Source organism: Cibotium barometz, chromosome 17 (genome assembly GCF_041138505.1).
Source record: "Cibotium barometz isolate CiBa-2024 chromosome 17, ASM4113850v1, whole genome shotgun sequence".
NCBI lineage: Eukaryota > Viridiplantae > Streptophyta > Polypodiopsida > Cyatheales > Cibotiaceae > Cibotium > Cibotium barometz.
In genome coordinates, this window is record NC_141062.1 from 52,735,310 (window position 1) to 52,742,635 (window position 7,326).

Consider the following 7,326-nt stretch of genomic DNA (forward strand, 5'->3'; position numbering starts at 1 on the left):
AGAAAAAAGCCATTAATTTGATCTCAAGTATAGATTAATCTTGGATTAAGGAACAACTTTATGAAAAGCTTCATTTGGATTGAGAATGGGTCATGAGTATGACCATTTCTTCAGTGAGAGAGAGAAATTACATAAAAACCATTTGAATTAAGCATAAATGAAAATTTATGTAATCAATTAACTTCAATAGCATTCATCAATTTATGTAACTCTTCACTACCATTCATCAATTAACTTCAATAGCATTCAAAAACCATTCCAAATAAGCTTCTCAAGCTTGAGAGGGGTTGAGAAGAGAGAAGCATTGAGAAATTATAGAAAAGATCAAAATTCACCATTTACCTTACAAATTGCTTGATTCTTTGTTCACGGTAGAGGCCCCCAACCAATCAATTGGTTAAGTATGTTGATGGAGCCACCAATGGGGATTGAAGAAAGAGGGAAGTTCCAATTTCTTCAATTTGGAGAGAATTTTAGAGAATAGTAGAAACTAGCATTATTTTAGCATAACTCTAGTATAGTAAAATTCTTTTATTTTTTTCAAAGGACTCATGTTCTATTTATAAGAGAGTGAAGCTCTAACCAAAGCTAACTAAATTCTAGAATTTTGCAAATTCAGTTTGGTTGAATTTGGACTAGATTTGGACCTAGTTTGGTTACTTTTTGATTCGGTTTGGTTCCATTTTGATTTGGTTTGGTTCAAGAGAGAGGAGAGATAAAAATATCACATTATATTTGAGTTTAAAACTCATTCAAGCATGTGAAATATGCACCTCCTTTAAAGAATTTCCCTTCCTTACATATGTGTCAAAATGGAATCATTATACCCAAAATATCTCATATTTTTAATATTGCTCATAGTTTTTTTTAACTAATAAACCTTGTACATATTCAACTCTTCATCTTATGTAAGCATTTACTCATTTTTGGATACTTAAATTATCTCATTTTTTTGATATTACTCATAGTTTTTTACTAATAAACCTTGTACATATTCAACTCTTCATCTTATGTGAGCATTTACTCATTTTTGGATACTCAATTTATCTCATTTTTTTGATATTAATCATAGTTTTTTACTAATAAACCTTGTACATATTCAACTCTTTATCTTATGTGAGTATTTACTCATTTTTGGGTATCTTCTTTTACAAATAGGATTTATCTCCTCCCTACACATGGATTGATGCTATTGGCCCATAGGAACCTTAATTGGACCATAATCCAAAAATTTCTGAAAATCTAGACCCTTAGGCTAAGGTCCTTCATATCCATTTTTAATTAATTCTAATTGCACATTGAAAAGTTCTTTTTGAATTTTTGTTTCAGGGGAACTTATTTTAATAAGATGAGTTATTTTTCTATCCAAAAATATTCATAATCTGAATATTCTCTCTCTAGAATATTTTCTCTCTCTATGCCAAAATAGGCAGAGACAAGATCTCATTATTTGAGAAAAGGAAATTGATTAAAGGAGAATATGCTGGACATTTTGAGAGGCTGGGGAGGAATCTTACATTCACTCCCACTTGAAAAACGCGAGATGTCCTCATCTCGCAAACTTGGGATAATTTCGCAAGATGTACGAATATGAGCATTAGAGAAAAATTAATTAAGATTAACCAAAAAAAAGTCTCAAAGAGAGTAAGATTCGAGATAAGAACAAGATTTAAACTTTATTCATTCTTGAAACATATACAGTAAAGATAGAAGAACTCTTTACACTTCCATAAGCCCGTCCATCATAAGATCACAAAAGCAACACTCACAAGCTGCGCACGTATAAGGTAACTCATCTATGGGAATAATTCTATTGGTTATTACCGCACCTATCTCAGTGGTATGAGGTGATCTAACAAAAGGACCTCTGAGAGGCAAGCCAAAAACGGGGTAAAGGCATATCTTCTGATGAGGAAGAAAACACGCCAGTAAGAAGACCCGCTCAGAAAACCCAAGATGTCTTGATCTCATGACGTAGTAGTATCGGGGACCCAAACCCAAGGCTTCAATAACCATGGCCAAGCGGACATTATTACGAAAGTGCTGCTGACCCCAGGGTGTTACCCTAGTTATGTCTTGATAGGTCCGCCATTTGGTCTGAGCTACAGAAGTTTCCAAGTGAGGAAAAAGTGAGCGCTCATACTGTTCTATAAAATCCATCTTCACAAACTCGCTTGCGTCTTGAAGGTAAAAAATCATCATGGATAAAACTAATTCCTGTTGCCAAGCCATGAAGGAGATTAAGAAGAAGGGAGATCGATGGAAGTAAGATTACTGTGAGCGACAAGTAAAAGTTACAACTTATATAAAGGAAGGAGCTAGCGTAACCTAGAAGCCAACGGTATCTTGCCAACTGAAGTTTTACCGTCTTTCCATGATTTAGTTTTGGCACATATTTCTATAGGAGGCAAAAGAAGCTTGTAGGCTAAGTCACCTACTTTCATTGAATTCAGATATAAGGCTCACAATATCTGGGGGATAACTTCTTGTAAGATTCCTCCCCCAACCCCTTTTTGATGTCTAGTATCTTTCCCTGTAATCAATCCCTCTTCAGAAATATAAAGACCTTGTTTATAACTGTTTTAACCTAGAGAGAGAAAATATTCTAGAGAGAGAATATTCAAATTTTGAATATTTTTGGATAGAAAAATATCTCACCTTATTAAAATGAATCCCCCTGAAACAGAAATTCAGAAAGAATTTTCCAATGTGCAATTGGAATTAATTGGAAATAGGTATAAAGAACCTTAGTCTAAGGGTTTAGATTTTCAGAAATTTTTGGATTATGGTCCAATTAAGGTTCCTATGGGCCAATAGCATCAATCCATGTGTAGGGAGGAGATAAATCCAATTTGTAAAAGAAGATACCCAAAAATGAGTAAATGCTCACATAAGATGAAGAGTTGAAAATGTACAAGGTTTATTAGTAAAAAACTATGAGCAATATTAAAAATATGAGATATTTTGGGTATCCAAAAATAAGTAAATGCTCACATAAGATGAAGAGTTGAAAATGTACAAGGTTTATTAGTAAATAAACACATATGTAAGGAAGGGGAGTTCTTTAAAGGAGGTGCATATTTCACATAAGATGAAGAGTTGAAAATATACAAGGTTTATTAGTAAAAAAACTATGACACATATGTAAGGAAGAGGAGTTCTTTAAAGGAGGTGCATATTTCACATAAGATGAAGAGTTGAAAATGTACAAGGTTTATTAATAAAAAAACTATGACACATATGTAAGGAAGAGGAGTTCTTTAAAGGAGGTGCATATTTCACATAAGATGAAGAGTTGAAAATGTACAAGGTTTATTAGTAAAAAAACTATGAGCAATAAAATTTTGACACATATGTAAGGAAGGGGAATTGTTTAAAGGAGGTGCATATTTCACATGCTTGAATGAGTTTTAAACTAAAAAATAATGTGATATTTTTATCTCTCATCTCTCTTGAACCAAACCAAATCAAAATGGAACCAAACCGAATCAAAAAGTAACCAAACTAGGTCCAAATCTAGTCTAAATTCAACCAAATTGACTTGGAAAATTCTAGAATCAGTTTGTTTGGTTAGGAGCTCAATTTTTCCTATAAATAGAAGCCTCCCCCTTGTTGAAAAATATATAGTGTCTTATGCTTTGTTACTCTACTCCACCTAAGCCAAGAACTGTGAATTCTTTAATAATTCACTAGTTTTTGACACTTCTCTCTTTCTTCAATCCCCATTGGTGGCTCCATCAACATACTAAACCAATTGATTGGTTGGGGGCCTCTACCGTGAATAAAGAATCAAGCAAATTATAAGGTAAGTATATTGAATTTTGATCTTTTCTATAATTTCTCAATGATTCTCTCTTCTCAACCCCTCTCAAGCTTGAGAAGCTTAATTGGTATGGTTTTGAAATGCTATTGAAGTTAATTGGTGAATAGTAGTGAAGAGTTACATAATTTAATAAATGCTGTTGAAGTTAATTTCCATTTATGTTTAAATTCTAATGGTTTTTATGTAATTTCTCTCTCACTCAAGAAATGGTCATACTCATGACCCATTCTCAATCCAAATGAAGCTTTTCATAAAGCTTTTCCTTAATCCAAGATTAAGCTATGCTTGAGGCCAAATTAATGGTTTTTTTTTCTATGCTTTTAGTTTATGCATATTGATGATTCAATCCATTATGGATTGATGATCCAATTAGAGACCATTCTAATTATTTCCTTAATGATAAGCTTTATCCCTTAGAAAAAATTGAGATTTAGCAGTCATAGTAGCGGAGCTATGGCAAAATTTTTATAGAAATTACGCATAAAATAATTTCATTCAAAGCATAAAAAGAGGACTTTCTACCATATTCTAGGAACTATCATCCTAGATTAATTAAAAGAATTTTATTATGCATGGAGATGTGGATGTTTGCATGTAGATGTAGATGTATGGATATGAGTGTGAATGTGGAGGTGGATGTATGCATGGAGATGTGGATGTATGCATGTAGAGTAGATGTATAGATGAGGATGTAAATAGAGATGTGGATGGATGCATGTAGATGTAGATGTATAGATGTGGATGTGAATGGAGATGTAGATGTATGCATGTAGATGTAGAGGTATAGATGTGGATGTGGATGTATGCATGTAGATGTAGATGTATAGATGTAGATGTGAATGGTGATGTGGATGTATGCATGTAGAAGTAGATGTATAGATGAAGATGTAAATAGAGATGTGGATGTATGCATGTAATGTGGAGGTGGATGTATGCATGTAGATGTAGATGTATGGGGAGGAGAATGTGGATGTGGATGTATGCATAGAGATGTGGATGTATGCATGTAGATGTGAATGTACACATATAGATGTGGATGTATGGATGTGAATGTGCATGTAGATGTGGATGTATGGATGTGGATGTGAAAATAGATGTATGGATGTAGATGTGGATGTATGGATGTGAATGTGGATGTGGATGTGGATATATGTATGGATGTGAATATACGATAGGTGATGTGAAGGAATATGAAGTATTGAGATGGAAAATGATGTGATAGGATGAGTATACATATAAATGGAATATGGAATAAGTAATGTGGATTGATGAGGGATAATGTGGAAAAATGAAAGTTAAAATAGAAACTGTATTGTAAACTGTTTGTAAATGCTGTTTGTAAATGACTGTTTTATGTCAAGAATGCTGGGGGAGCATTTTGACCATCTTGTGATTAAGGTCGTGGAGACCTAACTGATAATGTTGCAACTGCTGACGGAGAGTCAATGAAGGACGTCTCGCGTAGCAAGGTCGGCCGAGGTCTTGACCAGCCTCGGTGCGATTAAAATGGTGAGCTTCTGGTACGGTGGATGAGGGGCCAAGGAAGCGGCCTATGAGTGAAGCGCTAGGTCACCTGCGAAGGATCCTAGAGGATGCTGACCATACAGTGCTCGGGCTCTGGGTCGCCTAGGATACCCACGCGTGCGTCGAGGAAGATATTGGAACAAGAGTAGGAGTTGTTTTCTGAAATCGGGCATGGATCTAGTTGATTGACCTTGCTGTTCTTCAATGGATGAGTCCATGGCTCTTTATATGGATCTGTTGGTTGATCTTGCTGATCTTCAACGAGAGTCCATCTTGATAAGTGATTATATTGCCGAGTATTATGGGCTAGGGATTAGGAAACGGCCCCTGAGTGGACAGGTGGTGAGCGTCCTAGTTGCCAATGATGCCATAGATACTGTGATGAAGGAATGATGGGAAAATTAAGAATCAACTGGATAAATTGGAAGATGGTGATCAGTGATACTATGGTTTTATTAAAGGATTGTTTTAAACTGGTTGAATCTATAAAAAAGCAATTTCATATTGGGTGTGTGAGTGGTGTGACTAGTTTTATTTTGCATGAACATCCGGCTAGGGGGCCTTGGAACTCTTTTCCTTGGTACCCGGGACAAAACCTAACCAAATTCTTAATTGGATCCCATCACTACAGCGGTTGGCTAACCCATGGGACTGGATGGGGTTAGGCTGGACTGATGGATCCGTAAATCGAGACTCAAACTTTTGTTTTTACGATAGATAAAATAAATCCCGGACAGTAACTGTTCTATGGATAGGAATCAACGGCTCTGCCTCTCTTGAATGGGGAAAAAAGCGTTGATCCCAATGATCCAAGTGCAAGTTTCTTCCTTGATCTGACCAAGTATCTTATAGATGCAATTGGATCAGCTCGATCAGAAATGATCTTGACTACGTTAGAGTAAAAAGTTATCCTGGTGGAATCGCTCGTGCTTTCCGGTAAAGGAAGTTTTTTCGGGTTCGGTTTTGGAACAACCGACGGATTAGTCTCTTATCCGGATATCCGTGGGTGAGGCCTCGAGCGAGTGTGGGACCCCTGTCCCGCGCGAGAAGTGCTACTTCCGCTGCTAGTACCCGAATCCGTTGCTCGGTGGGAATAGGGGCCTAAGCAAATCATTACTTAAAGGTGCATATGAATGTTTTAAGGTACTTTTTGGAAGTTCTTTAAAACAATTATGTGGAGTTAGGAGCTTTTTACTACTTGAGCAAGTCACTACTTTTATGTGCTTTTAGTGCTGAGCTACTTTAGAGTACTTGAGAAAGTCACTCCTTTTATGTGCTTTTGTCTGCTTTAGAGGGCTTAAGTAAGTCATTGATTTTATGTGCTTTTGACTTCTTTAGAGTACTTGAACAAGTCGCCTTACAAGTTCTTATATGCTTTAGAATACTTTAGAGTACTTGAGCAAGTCACTGCTTTTATGTGTTTTTTTTTTTGGATTTAGAGTGCTTGAGCAAGTCACCGCATTTATGTTCTTTTGACTGATTTTAGGTGCTTTTAAATGCTTCATGATACTTAAACAAGTCACTACTTTTAGGTGCTTCTTAATACTTCAAGGTACTTGAACAAGTCACTACTTTTAGGTGCTTTTAAAAGCTATAAGATATTTTTAGGTGCTTTTGACTAGTTGGAAGTGCTTCAAAGCACTTGAGAAGTGCCTAGGTTTGGATGGCTTTGACAAATTTTCACTACTTGCTGGAAGCAACAGTAAGTGACTTCTTTTTGGTGCTTTAAAGCACTCGATAGTGTAGCTCATGAGAGTACAAAACTTAATGGTTAATTCAATGTCTTCATGTATTGCTTACCTATTTTTTGCAGGAACAAAATGCCAAACTTGAGGAAGCGTAATCTCACTACTTATTTGTTGGTGGTTTTATTTCATAAAAATAGAAAGGGCACTACTTGGTTTCTCAGGCTCCGAAAGCACCACCAACTGAAATGGGTAAAGTTTAATTTTTAAGAGATTGTGCAACATGTGAATTCT